This window comes from Camelus ferus, chromosome 19 (genome assembly GCF_009834535.1).
Source record: "Camelus ferus isolate YT-003-E chromosome 19, BCGSAC_Cfer_1.0, whole genome shotgun sequence".
Classification (NCBI taxonomy): Eukaryota; Metazoa; Chordata; class Mammalia; order Artiodactyla; family Camelidae; genus Camelus; species Camelus ferus.
The window spans coordinates 3,852,830-3,869,775 of record NC_045714.1 but is presented as its reverse complement, the minus strand read 5'-3'; the positions used below and the strand labels follow the sequence as shown (position 1 = coordinate 3,869,775).

Here is a 16,946-nt window from a genome sequence, read left to right as displayed (position 1 = left end):
AATAAAAATTTAAGGAAATGCCAATAAAAAATTTTAAGCTCTACAAAATGTTAAACTTCTTAATATAAAAAGAACAGATTAGGAAAACAATTAGGTAACACACACCAAGAGTCTTAAAAATCATTGATCCAGATCCTATTTCCAGAAGTCTATCTAAAGGAAATACTAGAAATGCAGACAAAGCTTATGTACCAAGTGCTCACACCAGCATTCCTTTTAGTAATTATATAACAGAAGTAGCCTTTAAAAGTTCTGTACAATTACATTTAAAAGCAAAATGCAGAAATATATAGAAAATATACATTGTTTTGCTTTTATAATCACAAAATAATAAAGATCATGTGACAAGAGTATATTTTATTTACACATAAAATAATCTTAAACCTTATTTTCCACTTGAAATACTAACTCCTTACTAAGCTAAACACCAAGCCTACTTCCTGGACCTCATTTAATTTAAATTTAAAAAATCAAGACAAGTCACAAACTGAGAAAATATTTGCAAAACATTTACCCGATAAAGGACTTGCATCCAAAATATACAAAGGACTCTTAAACAACAAGAAACATAAGAAAATAGACAACTCAATTTAAAAAAAGGCGAAAGTACCTCACCAAAGAAGACACAAGATGGAAAATAAGCATATGAAAAGGTGCTCCATAGCATGCCCCTGGGGAATTATAAATTAAAACAAAAATGAGACACCACCACACATCTATTAGAATGGCTAAAATCGAGTAACACTGACAATCACAAATGCTGGTGAGAATACGGAGCAATAAGAACTCTTACTGCTTGGAGAATGCATAATGGTACAGCCACTTTAGAAAATTGGCAATTTCTTACAAAGCTAAACATACTCTTACCATATGATCCAACATTCACACACAGGATTTACTCAACTGATTCAAAAATATGTCCATACAAAAACCTACATACAAATGTTTATAACAGCTTTACTTTTAATTGCTCAAAACTGGAAGCAACCAAGATGCCCTTCAACAAGTGAATGGACAAACTGTCGATTGCCTATGCAATGGAATATTACTAAGCAATCGAAAGAAATGAATGGTCAAGCCAAAAAAAACATGGAGGAACCATAATGCACATTGATAAGGGAAAGAAGTCAGTCTGAAAAGGCTACCTACTGTATGATTCCAACTATATGATATTCTGCAAAAGCCAAAACTTTACAAACAGTAGAAAGGCCAGTGGTTGCCAGGGGTTTGGGAGAAGGGAGGAGGATGAATAGGTGAAGCACAAGTAACTTTCAGACAAGTGAAACTACTCTGTATGATACTGTAATAGTGAATACACGACATTATGCATTTTTCGAAACTACAGAACTATAAACAGAGAGTAAATCAATATAAATTATGGACTTCAGTTAATAATAATATATTAATACTGATACATTAATTATAACAAATGTATCATGTACCACACAAAAGCAAAATGCTAACAGGGGAAACAGTGGGGCAGGAAGTGGGGATGTACATAAGAACTCTGCACTATCTGTTCAATATTTCTGTAACCCTAAAACTATTGTAAAAACAAAGTCTGTTAATTTTTTTCAATCATGATAAAATAGCATATTTCTTTGTAGTTCTCAAGTGAATATCTAACATAAATTAAGTAATCAAGTTTTATCTTTTTTTATAATTGAGTTGTATAACTTTAAAAAATACAGCTGCAGAATTTCTATACCATATGCTCATTTCTATAATGCTACCCAAAGCTCCCAAAAAGGAAAAGTAATGTGAAATTTTCATTGAAGACAATGCAATCTGTGGGTTATTAATCCAAACATGTTAGTTCTCAACAAAAATTTAAACTTGCTTCAATAATAAATTTAAATTTAGTTCAAAATGGATAATTTTTCTTTAAAATTCTCATACACCTGTCCTAAGTATTTGCAATATCATCTGCATAAAAAAATAATTTAAGAATTTTCCCCACCAATTCAAAAACATTTAACAAATGCCTACTATATGCCAAGCCAGATATATTGTGATAGATAAACTTCCTTGACAAGGCAAAAACTGCTGATTTTCCACTGAAAAATCTCCAATAAACTTGTTTTGAGGACTAGTAATCAGTGGGAAAATACAAACTTCGGATGTTACCAAAACATGCTGCAGAATTACAGACTGTTAATAATTCACACAAAAACTTCAGAACTATCTTACCAAGAAGAAATTTAACTTATTAAATACAAAAACCACAACCACGCAGTTAAAATCAGTCAGAGAAGAAAGTATTTCAAATCAGTTTCAAAGGCAGCTCCTTACTCCCACCACTAACCTGAAGTAACTGGGCAGATTCACACAGAAGGAAACCAATACTGACCTTGACAATTCCTAATAATGACAAGGCCTGTAAGTACCAAATGAGCACTTAAGGTATTGCTGTCTATTACACTAATATCTTTCCAGACACACATAAGCAGGAAACACCACTTTATCACAAGCCTTGGGGAATATAAAAGTTTGCACATAGGCAGTGTTTTCAAGCACTATAGTGGGAAAGTATGTTCAGGCTTTCAAAAGAAAGATATTAATAAATCTCACATTAGAATTTAAAATTTCCATTTCCATTACCAAGAGACTTGGAGAGTACAAGCAGAAAATATAACAATAACACTTGTATTTTTACACTACTATAAAATTAGTTACAGTAACAATATACATTAACTTATAAGGGAAGTATGTCATTTTACAGTTAAGAAAGGACTCCAAAAGCTGTGATTTGTCCTTTCTGATGAAGCACGCCCTCAAGTATGCTAAGATTCTGTCTATGGTAGGTGGGAATTCTTAACATAATAAAAATATTCTAAGCAGATTTAAATCAATCTGCTTAAGCCAATTGCTGATATTTAGCTACATTTGAGCCACTGATTACATTCATTTAGATTAAAACCCAGAAAAAACTCAATTCCGTAAGTCCTATACAGGCATATCTCAGATATTTCAGGTTCAGTTCCAGATCACCACTATACAGTGAAGTCATACAAATTTTTTGGTTTCGCAGTGCATATAACAATTACGTTATATGCCATATACAGTACAGTACACAATACTGTATAGTCTCTATTAAGTGGGCAACAGCATTACACCCAAAAAACCAATGCACATGCCTTAATTTTAAAAATACTTTATTGCTAAAAAATGGTGACCATCATATGAGCTTTCAGCAAGTCGTAATATTTTTTGCTGGTGGAAGGTCTTGTCTCAATGTTGACTGCTCACTGATCAGGGGGATGGTCGCTAAAGGTTGGGGTGGCTGTGGCAATTTCTTAAATAAGACAACAATGAAATGTGCCACATCAATCAATTCTTCCTTTCACGAAGGATTTCTCTGTAGCATGCAACGTAGTTTGACGGCATTTTACCCAAAGCAGAACTTCTTTCAAAATTGGAGTCAATCTTCTCAAACCCTGCTGCTGCTTTATCAACTCAGTTTTATGAAATATGCTAAATTTAAATCCTTTGTTGTCGTTTCAGTCATTTAAGCTCATCATCTTGTATGGGCGGGGTTTGTGGCACCCCAAAACAATTTTAATAGTAACATCAAAGATTACTGATCACAGATCACAGACCAGAACAAATAATAAATAAGTCTGAAATATTTTGAGATCACCAAAATGTGACAGAGACACAAAGTGAGCAAATGCTTTTGGAAAATTTGGCACCAATAGACTTTTTTTCCTTTTTAAGTTTTATTAGGTAGAATTATCACAGTGTGACTGCACATACACATTACATTGCATGTAAATACATATATGCAATATACTGCAGAAATTTTTTTAGTTTACATATATCTACTGATCATTGTTTCTAAGAACAGATTAGCTTTTTAAACTTACATAGGAATAAACAAAGGAATAAAGCCAACCACAAAATAAGAAACAGAATGGGGTAATCCAATCATATAGGACAGTCAAATGTGCTTACACAACCAACAGACTTTCTTGATCCAAGGTTGCCACAAACCTTCAATTTGTTTAAAAAAAAAAAAATGCAATTACCTGTGATGCACAATAAAATGATATGCCCATACAAACACTTTAAATAGAAAAAAAGTCATTAAAAACCACTCATAAACAACTTTCTGATTATAATCTTTCTCTTCAAATATCAATGAAAAGCAAAAGCAAAATTAATACTCAAAAATAAGACCTCAAGGCGAGTGACACTGAACAGGTGCAATTACTTAGCATCTGACATATCCCCTAAACCAGAATAGCCCAAATTGAACTTGCATTCTTTCAAATCACCTAACATTTGTTTATCCCTATCTTAAAAATAGTTTTTGTGATAACTAACGTAATCTCCCTAAAATCTTTTTAGTAACCACATCATTTACCAAAAACTTTAACCAATTTTTTTTAAACTAGAACTATTCTGCTAAGTATCATCTTATAGTTTACATTCATTAAAAATATGGGCTACATTAGCTGCCCTAAAAGGATTTATTCAGTGCTTCCCCAGATGCCTTAGATTGGAATCTAGATTAAGAAAATCTGGGTAGCATCACATATTAACTGACCTTTCCTTGTTGTCACTTCAACTATTTTCATTCATCATTTTGCACCTAGAGAAACAAATTGTTTAAATTATTTTAAACTAGATCCCACCATAAAGAGTAGGAACAGAACAAACATTTACAAGAATTCTAGGGTGCATAGCACTTCACTGTCCATGGATAAGAAAACTAAAGTTCAGGTAGGGTAGAATAACTTGCTCAAGGCCTCACAACTGATGGAACAGGAATTAATTAGAACTCAGAATTGCCTGGATACCAAGTTCATGCTTTTTATACTATACCCCCACCACCTGCAAAATTTTAATTGTATTAATCAATGTGACTGTACAAATTTCAATTATAAAAGTACCCAGTAGTAACTACCTTGCAATTTGTGGGGAGGGGGCACACAAGTAGAAAACAGGTACCCAACAACTACCTAAAACTGAGCTTTTCCAATATGTAATCAAGGGTTATAATACATATGTATACTTTCATCCCCTATTTTTCAGAATAAGGAATCTTGGGTCTAGAAAACCATTAGCTGGTGACAAGATCCTGCCAAAATCAGAAAACCCATCTCCCCACTCAATGCTTGCTACGTCCCTTATCACTCCGTTTGTCACAGAGCAGTGGTTATCCAATTGTGGTCCCTAGACTAGTACCATCACCAATACCAGTGAACTCAGAAATGCAAATTTTTGAACCCTATGCTAGAACTGTAAACTCTGAAGGTGGGACCTATTGTCTAGCCTAGGACAGTGCTTCTCAGGAAGCAGAATCTTCTGTGGGAAGAGGAGTTGTTAAACAAATTCCTGGGACTCACCCAGAAGGATTACAATTCAGTGGGCCTGGGATAGAGAGGTCTTCTAACATCACCCAAATGATATAAACACTGAAGGAAAGCAAGTGACACTTCTGAGCAGCAGTGAACTAAAGCAAGTCCTCTTCTAGATCTCACATATCCCAACTTGAAGAACACTTCATCCTTCCTACCTGCCCATTAAGAGTCTTAATGTGTTCCATGATTACTTTTGAAAGTCAGACCAAATTTGCCAATTCAATCTCATTTCTCGAAATATATCAATGAGGTTAAGTTAGAGTTAAGATCTAATTTATTAGGAGGGGAGGGTATAGCTCGGTGGTAGAGTACATGCTCAGCATGCACAAGATCCTGGGTTCAATCCCCAGTACCTCTGGGGGAAAAAAAGTCATTCAAATTACCTCCCTTCACCAAAAAAGATTTAATGTATCATCTTTAGAACAAAATAATACCAAATAAAGACTTCAAAAGGGCTTCTATTAAATTTTAATATGATTCAATTAAATACGTAATGTGACCACGACAAAAAAGCATCTTAGGAGACCCCACAAAGAACACCTAAATTGAGAAGATCTGAATTCTTGCAGGAGGTCTGCCATTTAAGCGACCTTAGGGGGAAATACAAGGAAATATTCCGACAAGTTGTCTATTAACAGATCTTTATACAGACTTATGTGAAGATCCCACTAGTACATTCCCTAACAGCAACACTCAGATGTCCAAAAACATGTAGAACTGAAAAAAAGAATATGTTAGATGTATCAACTCTGATCATCACCAACATTATATACTTTATTCATTTATTATTCAATAAATGGTTACTAAATGCCTACTGTAAGCAAACTAGGAGCTCAGACATAAGATGCTCTTAAGAGCTCATGTCCTGTACCTACTTCATCCCATGGTATAGTTTTTTTTAGTATGTCTCAAATCCATCCATTTCTTTCAAACCTCATTACTACCTCCCTTTAGTAGTTCAGGTAGCACGTTTTCCCTGGATTACTCCAAAAGTCTAACTTTATTCTAAAGTCTTCTTCTTGTATGTAATGGTCCAGCTACACAAACTTACCACTTCCCAGAGAACAATGCAACTGCTCCAAGTCTTTTTGGCCAAGCTGCTCCCCGTTAGAATGCTATTCTATTGACCCATCACCCATTTGCAATTTGTACTTTATAACCTCTCATGAAAGATTACCCAGATGCTTCAATTTTGTCTCTTTCAGCTGGTCCTCCAAATCCCAAATTAGGTTATACCCTCCCCTCCAGTAAGCTTGGTAACTAACAACTCTGAATATCTCTATTGGGCTTATCATCTAGTAACTGCCTCTCTTCTTGCTCTTCTCCCTCTTGAAGGCTGAGTCCAAGTCTCGGCATTATTTCAAGCACAGCACCTAACACGTATCAACAAAATTGTATGTGCTTGCTAAGAGGAAAGATACATTCAAGTGAGTATGTACAGGATGCTCAGAGATCTTGGAGAAGAGAATCGTTCCCTACAGAGGTCAAAACACCTTGAAGTTGCTTACCAATATATAAGAAGGTTTTACACAAAATTTTGTAACATTGAGAAATTCTCTAAAGAAGATATTCTAAGATTATCTTTTTGGTTATTAAGCACAAAGGAAAATAACATAAAGCACTACTGAAAAATAAGAATAACTCTGCCATCAAATAATTTGTGGTAATGATATAAATCTCTTGGATTCAAGAGGTTAAAATATAATTAAAAGATGCCAACACAGCTACTACAGTTTTCTGCAATTTAAAGCACACACACTTATGACTTAATTTCATGCTGTTAAAATACCAAATGTCTTCAGTTTTCGGTTCCAGGAATGATGTTTGGAATTCTGCCAAACACAGAGGAGAAAACCTCTGGCTCCTCCACGCTTTGCAGAATGTGAGGAACTAGCCTGCCCAGAGATGAAATCATGTATAGTACGGAAGAGATCTCTGTCATAAAATGACAAATTTTAAGTAAGCAGAAAATGAAAAGCCAGTAAAGATTACAAACTTTGGATGCAGACACACTCCTCTGTTCAGTTGACGGTTTCATACTAAAGTGAACATAAAAAAATTCCTTATAGGGTAAACGCCTACTCTCATAATGTGACTGTATTTGGAGATAAAGTTCCAAACAGGTAATTAAGTTAAAATCATTACAGTGGGCCCTAATCCAGCATGACTAGTGTCCTTTATGAAAGGCGAGAACCTGGACACACTTATGCACAGAGGGAAGACCACATGAAGCCAGTGGGAGAAGACGGCCATCTACCAGTCAAGAGGTCCCAGAAGAAATCAACCCTGCAGAAACCTTGACCTTGAACTTCCAGCCTCCAGGACTATGACAAAATGAACTGCTGTTTAAGCCACCTGGTTTGTAGTGCTTTGTTATGGCAGCCCTACCAAACTAACGCAGCCTACTCTTCCTAAAACTACACTGGGTTTGAAGACTGGCAGGGTATTTCTAGTCATAGTTATTGGTTCCTCAAGCTAATCTCAATACCAGTTAGACACATTTCCAAAGTCAAAAAATCAAATACCTAAAGCCAGGGTAAGGAATTATATATCGTATATGCTTTTGTTTTAAATGAAGTACATTATCTATACTATTTGGGCTATGGCTGATCTAAAACACTATTAATATGTAATATGTGACTATTATCGCTTGTTTTGAAGGAAAATATGCATATTCTGAATTCTTATGTGCACCTATTAAAGACAGTCCTCTCAAGATGAGCAACTTTAGAAATACTGTTTTTTTGATAGAAGAAACACAGACTTTGGATTCAGAGAAACAGATTAAAACCCCAGTGTTGCCATTTACTAGTTATGTGGCCTTAAGGAAGTTGTTTCACCTCTCTGACCCCTCAAATTCCTCAGCCATAAAGGGGGATGAAAATAATATCTTACAGGATTACCAGGATTAGCGAGAGCTAAATTAAGCACCTGACACAATTCCCAACACAAGGTAGATACTCAATAAATGGTAGCTATGATAAGATCACCATCCAAAGAAAATGTACATGAAAAGGAGGCGTCCCTCTTAAGAGAACTGTAAACTTTTAAATTTTTCTGGAAGGCAACTTTGAAACATCTATCCAAACATTAGGGATATCTCCATGACCCAGAAATTGGACTTAGCATTCAACAGAAATATCTGCAGAAGTGGGTAAAAAGGATGAAAAAGAATGTTCTTTGTGGTACTGTTTTACCAGCCAATCAATAGAGGTCTGTTTAATCTTAGACTATACTAGATCCCTCTTTGTCATTATTTTTTAAATGAAGTAGATTTCTCTGTTCTGACAAAAAGATGGCAGTAAAAGAATAAGTGTAATATGATCTAACAAAGTAAAAACTATGTATGTTTATATATGCATGGAAATGGGTATGTAAGATGCAATACCACATCACAATAGCTTTCACTTTCTGCTTATATATTACAAATTTTAACTCATTAATTTTTCCCCTATAAAAAAAGAAATGTGGACATGCACCATGTTTTGAGTCTAATGCTTTCCTGTGTATGGAATGAGATATTTCATAAAGGAATACTTCAAAGAAAAATATATTGGGGGGGAGGGTATAGCTCAAGTGGTAAAGAGCATGCTTAGCATGCACAAGGTCCTGGGTTCAAACCCCAGTACCTCCTCCAAAAATAAAACCTAATTTACCTCCCCCTCTGCCAAAATAAAATAATTAAATAATACAAAGAAAAATATATTGTACACTAACCCTCCTTCTTTATTGAAAAATTCTAAACCTATAATGAGCCCACTCAAGACGTTCAAAATTTCTATTTGATATTTTTCAATTTCTATTTCTAAAGTTAATTCTAACTTTGTGGTGTTAGTCACAAAACGTTTTTTAAAATGCTATTTTCCATTTTAAAAAATTAACAAATAAAAATTTTAAAGGGGGAGGGTACAGCTCAGTGACAGAATGCATGCTTACTGTGCACGACGTACTGGGTTCACAGACCAGCGTCTCCTTTAAAATAAATTTTAAAAAAAGAAAAACTGCTGTCACATAACCAGCCACACTCTCAAACTTCTTCCTCCCCTCCTTTCAAAATAATCTAAATATGCACCTAGAACGCTAAGTTACTTTAATATTTATTACCTAAGAAAACATAAAATAAATCTACATCCAAAATTAGTTGGAAATTAGACAAATCAGTTGCAAAGAGTCAACATTTTAGATTAGTCTGAACTGCAATCTTTCTCCATTTCTGATATAATCCAAATTTAATACACAGAACAATACTGAGACTGGAATCATGGAAGGTCACAATGGAAATGGAACTACTTTGCTTTAGAGATGAGAAAAAATAAAGCATAAAAAGTGACTTGACCAAGCTCACACAGTAAGACAGATGGAGGATCAGTGCAGGGCCCTGACCTCCTAGTCTAATATTCTTTTTTCTAGATCATATTGCCTCACATCATAGCTTACAGAGTTTTAAATCAATTCCTTTTTCAAATAAATTAGCAAAAATAGCATCAGATAACATACTTGGTTTCATAAATATGCATAAATGAAACAAACGTTAGCTGGCACATACTACCTGGCACATTTGCAATACTATCTATAGAGCTCTGCATTCATTACAATTTCAAGCATGTAAAATATCCTGATCAGACACTGCAAAGGTGTCTGCTCTGCAAAAGCAGAGATGAAAATGCTCTATGAAAACCAATTCACCCAGTTCCCCTGGAGGTAGAGCTACTAGTTGGATTCTAATTAGCTTAAAGACTAAATTTTCTAGTCATATGTGTTTGAACAGCATTTTGTTTGTTTCGATGGCACTTTTCCTTTTTACAAATGTTTCTCATCTCTGATTTCAAAGTCACCTTCCAACCTAATGGAGGCACATAGCTCCGATTCTTCTCTCCTTAGAATAAGATTCATAAGTAAATAAACAATAACGCAAGGAGGCATTTCTTTTCCTATCTTCCTTCATTGAAAACCAGTTTGATAACAAGACATGAAAATCTCTGATCATTTAACATCTATTTTTAACTAAAAGATAAAAATCCAGGAAGGACAAGGAAAACTAACAGCAGTATAAGACAAAGAATACATGAAGTAGAAACCAAGTAGACAATAGATCTCTGAAATCTAGTTTGGAGAAAATAAAAAGATGATCCTAATATGAACAAAGCAACTGGCAACTTCAAGTTAAGTTTACCAAAAAGAAAAAGAATATTAAGGAATCTTTGCCCTTGTCTCAAATCAAAAATACAAATACTTAGAGGCAGCTAAGTTTAGACATACTAAACGTAAAAGCAATAAAATAAAGCAGCTTCATTTTTTTTAAATGGTCACAAATGAAATTAAATTATTACAATATAAGGCTATGGATAATTTATAGATACATCATTGGCCTTCTAATCTGGCAGATTAATATCCAATATTCAAAGAAAATGCAGTTTATCATCACTGCCGACAGAAAACATGGTTTATAAATGTAATTTTGCTAGATTTGATTGAATAATGCAATGTGATAGTTAACTTCAATTTACCCACTGAGTGTTGATATTTTTCTTTAACAAAATCCAAGTATTCAGGGCTATGAGTGATGAGTGACCTTGAGGCAGCACTTGGAAGGCAGTCACCATGGCAACACTACCACAAAAATGCCTCATCCTCAGCAAAAGGACCAACCTGGTGCATGACGATTTAAAAATCTACGGAAACAGAGCTACCTTCAAGCACCCCCTCCCTTAAAAATTAATTTTAAAAAATATTTACATTAACCTTTCTATTTTAGCCTTCTTATTTATTCTTCATGGAGGGGCCCTACACATTATCTTAACAGTGAAATATTAAGCCATGTAAAAATTCTTCTTTTCCTTATTTTGTTTCCGATATGGTCAAAATAAATTGCTAAGATACAAACAAATGATTTTTATTTTTAAAAATGCACATTTAAAAATTTAACAGAATCACCACTAATCTTCTTTTAATCACTGTCATTTTTTTTTTCATTTTAGTAAGAACATTTATTTTCCAAACTGCATTTTGACAAAGAAAATGTGAGGAATGGGAGGGTTGACTTAAAATTCCAAATATAAAATATGAATTTGTAATTCTGTATGTACACATTAAAGAGCTAGCCAATAGTGTGCCAAGAAGGTGGGGTGGGGAGAGGACATAAGCTTCTCCACATTTAGACTTTTGATATAAAGTTACATGTCTTTGCTTCAGACATAGACATAGTTTTTCTAGAGAATCTACTCCTGGAAAGCCAGGCTAACACTTCAGTCATTTTTTCACCAAAAAAATCGACACAAAGCCTGACATGAGTGAGTACCAAACGACTTCAAACTTTTTCCTCACATACCTACCAAAAGAATCTTTCAAAACTATGCAACCCAGAATATTTGTAAGTTGACATTTAAATTCTTCATCAACTTTAGTTACAAAGCAGTAATTTCTAAGATATTTTAAGCATTTCCAAGCATTTTAAAACTGTTACATCACTCTTAAGTATTCAAAAGAACTTGGATTATCGTCATCCCTCACTAACAGCCAGAAATTTTATAACTGTCCCTTTCTCCTGGAATACAAATATCCATTCCTCTTCTCTAACAGTATTCAATCATAATGGAGTATCATTTTATGCCTGAAAGTATCTTATTGATCATTCCATCTCTGCAACAAAAGGATATATAAATCGAAATAATTAAATTCCATCTGATCATAGGCTCTGGGTATTGAAAACACATTTTATTCTAATTACTACAATCAGTATTAGGATGTGATTGTTTAAAATATATTACAAATTTTGATATAATATATGTAAAAAGTACATTCTTCATTGTAAGTGAATCTGTTAAATACACAGGCAAGGGTTTTTCTCCATCCCCCCATCCCAGGGCATTCATGTATCACAGCAAATAATATTCATAAACTGCAACAGTATTCATCAAAATTTATACTTTTTTCCTTTGTCAAATTATAAAACTTGCTGACATAAATAGGTAATTAAGTGGAAGGAGTTATGTGAAAGCAATGTCACTCAAGTCTTACAACGTAATCTTAGTTACATGACAAAAATCTCAGTGAACTATCAAAAATTATTTTTTCATTATCTTCCAGTGACCAATTTGATTAACACTCCCTTCCATTTTGATTTTTATGAAAACAGACTCAGAAGCACCTGACAGACCACTTGTTATTGAGCCATTAGAGTCCTTCACTTACTAAACCCTGACATCAATATTTGTAATTGCCCACATGTTTCAAACCCAGAGCTTTTTCTAACACCCACTGTCAATGCAACAAAGTAAAAAGAGTTATTTCTTTCTTCTGGCAATTAGAACAATCGTGAAAGAAGACACCTGGAGAAAGACTGCAGGGCTTTCTCAAGCAGACTGACTTAAGGATTTAAGACAAAAGTTTATGAATCTGGAAACTGTCTTTAAATGATCTGTGTTACTGTCTCTAGATCTAACCACGGATTTATAGAAAACACAGAGGACAGAAGAATGTGCTAAATGACACTACTCAGATACAAAATGAAAAATTTTGAAAGACACAATCTCATTTTTTTCAAAAAAAAAAAAAAAGCAAGAAAAAAAAAGATGGAAGCAGTAGGAACCTAAATTAAAAGAGACATAGTGAGGAGCGTATAGCTCAGTGGTAAGAGTGCCTGTTTAACATGCACAAGGTCCTGGGTTCAATCCTCAGTACTACCATCAAATAAATAAACCTAGTTATTTCCCTGTCCAAAAAATAAATAATTTTTTTAAAAATAAGACGTAACAGATATAACAAATTGGAGTATGTGAATCTAATTAAAATCAACTATAAAATATAGTTACCTTTCAAGCAACTGAATACCTGAACACACCTGGATATTTGATATCAAGCGATTTTTTAAGGTGACTTTTTTTAAACTAGTTTTTATTGCTTAAAAATATTTACGAAAACTTACAGACAGAATAGGATATTATCTAGGACTTGCTTCAAGCTTCAAGATAATACAGGGGAAAAAATGAGTATAAATAAAAATAATATTGGCCATGAGTTAACTGTTTGAAAAGCTGGGAGACAGTTACATGAGAATTCATTATATACAATATTCTTAGTTTTTTATGTTTGAAATTTCATAATGAAAAGTTTATTAAAATTATTTGTGCTCATACAGACCTTGGGAAGTCTTCAGGGATCCCAAGTGAGATCCAAACCCACATCAAGACACCATGAGCAAGTGAACTTCAACAGCTCCTACTGCCAAACAGAGGTCAGGAAATCAACATGAAGAGAAGCACCTTGATGCTCTGAGCATTAATGAACACTGTCTTTTCCTTTACAAATTCTCATTAATTCCAAAGCTAAGACCACAAAAAGGGAAACAAATACTTCCTCCAGAAAGTTATTAATTTGTATTAGTGTATATTTGTAAGAGACATACCAAAAAATCACTACTTACTGCCAATTTAACGTGAAAAAACATTTATCAGCTCACAGGAAAAATTTAAGTGGCCTAAAACTTGTAAACAATCTTATGTGTTATATATTTGTGCATATCAATATAAATATATTGTGAATTACATACATGTGTAAGTTACCTATTTTATTCATTTTTTAAAGTATACTCTCCCAAAAATAGGAAAAAAAAATTTAAAAGAGGAAAAAAAAATAAAGTATACCCTCCCAACAGAAGGCTAGCAACTGGACAAAAGAATTAAGACTCCACAATAACATATCAAAGTGAGTGTAAGACTCTGACTTTTATTGATTCCAAGTATCATTATTCCAGACCATACAAACTTCTACCTCACAGTTATATCTAGCTAAGACAACATCAATACAGTATACATCTGGGGGAGAGGGTATAGTTCAGTGGTAGAGCGCATGTCTAGCATGCATGAGGTCCTGGGTTCAGTCCCCAGTACCTCCATTAAATAAATAAGCCTAACTACCTCCCCTACAAAAAAAAAAAAAAAAAAAAAAAAAATACAGTATAAATCTGTGACCAAATATCCACTCAAAACCTTCTTCCTATTACATCTTTTCTAAATAAGTAAAAGGGAGGGGGAGAACTAAATATCTTATACACTAGTACTTTGTTAATTCATATCAAAGCAATCTTACAGCCAAATTTTAAAAACAGAAAACTGTATTTTGTATTTACAGATAAACAGCCAGATTTATTAAAATGCAATACATGAAATTCCAAAAACCACAATACTTTGCTTCCAACTATGACTGCAACGTGAAGAAAAACTGTCCCATCAATTTAAATTCTCCTTGCTGATTTAAGTTTTAAAAAGGGAAAAGATGTGTCTCATCTATACAAAACACCAAAGAATTCAGAGACAACATGCAGAATAACTACTTAGAAAAGGCTATATATACCATGATATATGACCAGACAACCACTTACCTGCTTACTTCTATTTTAACATGAAAACACATTTATCAACTCACAGGTTAAGTGGCTTAAAACTTACATAAACAATCCTATCCTAAAAACATATTTAATCTTTTAAGGGAAATAGAAATTGAAAAATAATCTACTGGACACGTTCTATAATCAGTTAGCATTAAATATACTACTGTTTAAGACCTTAACTAAAAGTGCAGAAATATTTAAATCATTCATACCCAAGGAGGATTTACTTTTCACTTCAACAGTATTTGCTTTTATAAAGACCCTTTTCCCTTTTTTTTTAAACTTCAAATAAACTCCTAAGATTTTTTCAATTTAAAAAAAAAAACAGGTTGGAGGAGAGGAGATAATTTTTAAACATAAAGTCAACTATGCAAGTCTTAGTCTTATTTAGTTAAGAAGTTAGTAAAGCATTTAAAGCATAGACTTCTAATTGGAAACAACCTAACATTTTATTGGTGAAGGACAGACTATTTAAAGGACAGTGCACGCATAGAAATAAGGGGAGAGGGAAAGATGTTGAATGCATAGTACAAATCATAAAAATATTGATTTCAAGTTATTAACCTCAAAAGATGTTCATCACCTAAGATGCAATAATGAAAGATTACAGAACAGCATGCAAAAAACCCTTATTTCTAACATACGTTAAAGTCTACATAGAGAAATGCAGAAAGGTGCATAACAAAAATATTAGTATTAGGTACCTCTAGAAAAACTTTCTGTATTGCTTGAATTTCTTTTTTAAATGTGCATCTATCATTTTAATAAACAAATTATTTTATAAAAATCTGGAAAGAAATCATTTTCCTTAATTGTATTGATACAGTATGCCTAAAATAAACATGTAAAAGAAACTGGATGGAAAGTTTTGAAACTTTTTCCAAAAATAAAATTCTATTATTGTTAAAACTAAAACAAATATGTAAATATTTAACTAATAAATGTTAATTTACTTGATTTAATTAAACATTTAAATATTATACAGCAGATAAGCTCTTTGTGGTGCCACAGAAGAACTTTAAGATATGTATGTATAGGAAGCAGGAACACACAGTACTAATTCTTACCAAAATGAGCACGCATTGTGGGGAAGTTACCGCAGTCTTCTATTACACTTCTTAATATCAGTACCTATTCAAGCACTGTCTCAAGTACTTAAAAAAAAAACACCTCTGTAGTTGGCTGAAGGCATGTTGGTTTTTCACCTAAAGCAACCTTCATTCATTCCAACATTTTACTTACCCAAAAAAAATGTAGTAAGAACTCATAACTGCAAATGGCAAATTAAACTTCTAAAGAACTTTATCTTAACTAGTATCAATAGTCTAAAAGACTCCTAGAACTCTGTCCTCTTTTTGTTAAGGCTGCCGTATTTAATTTCATGTACAATTTTAAAATTATTTGACAAAGAAATATAAATTTCTCAAGGATACTTAAACATCCATTGAGTCAGTTTCACTTCAACTGAATAAGACATCAAATAATGAGAAACTTTTACTGCAATGTTATTTTTTATTAAATGAAAGATTCTTTGAATTCTATCATACTTTACAGTTTTCAAATGTTTCACACACATGATTTCATATAATCCCATAATAACCCTTTAACCCCCTACATCTGTTGCCCCTCCCTCTTCCCTCTGGTAACTACTAGTTTGTTGTATCTGAGTCGGTTTGTTTCACTGCAAAGTTATTTTATACTAGGAAATAAAGATAACCTAAATGGACAACATTAGAATACTGAATAAACTATGATACGTCCACATCATAATAAAACACTAGACAGCCTCTTAAAATGGACACAATATATTATAACATATAATATGATCCCATTTCCATTTCTTATGTACTGTGTATACTTACTTATAAAGACTGAAAAGGTGTGCACCAAAATGATCTTTCCTGTGTTTTTTTTAACATTTTAATTTTCTATCACCTATAGAGAACGTGTATTAATGTAACACCTTTTAAGTTTTTTATGCATTACATCTAATCCAAACAGAGAAAAGTAATACTTAACAAATGTTTTCAATAATAACTAATAATTTTTTTAAAACCTCAGTAAATGAAAAAAGAAAAAGCTCACTAAATGGTATTTTTTTTTGAGACCCTTTAAAACATTCACTGACTTTATCACATTCTCCAATTGAAGGCCTCACTGCTATATTCCACATCTTGTACCTGATAGTCATG

At 33.2% G+C, this 16,946-nt stretch overlaps 1 protein-coding gene across 6 annotated transcripts in view; it reads right to left on the bottom strand.

Moving 5' to 3' along the window:
• The window catches only part of NCOA3 (nuclear receptor coactivator 3), a 105,735-nt gene that overhangs the window by 63,305 nt on the left and 25,484 nt on the right, over positions 1–16,946 (bottom strand). The window contains exon 1 of one of the 6 annotated variants that reach the window (XM_032461319.1): positions 13,506–13,529. The exons of 4 other annotated variants lie outside the window; for them this stretch is intronic. The gene's annotated coding sequence lies outside the window, so the exon portion shown is untranslated. Of the gene's footprint in view, positions 1–13,505; positions 13,530–16,946 lie in introns of those variants that run through there. One more of the 6 variants, XM_032461316.1, reaches the window with a different exon arrangement.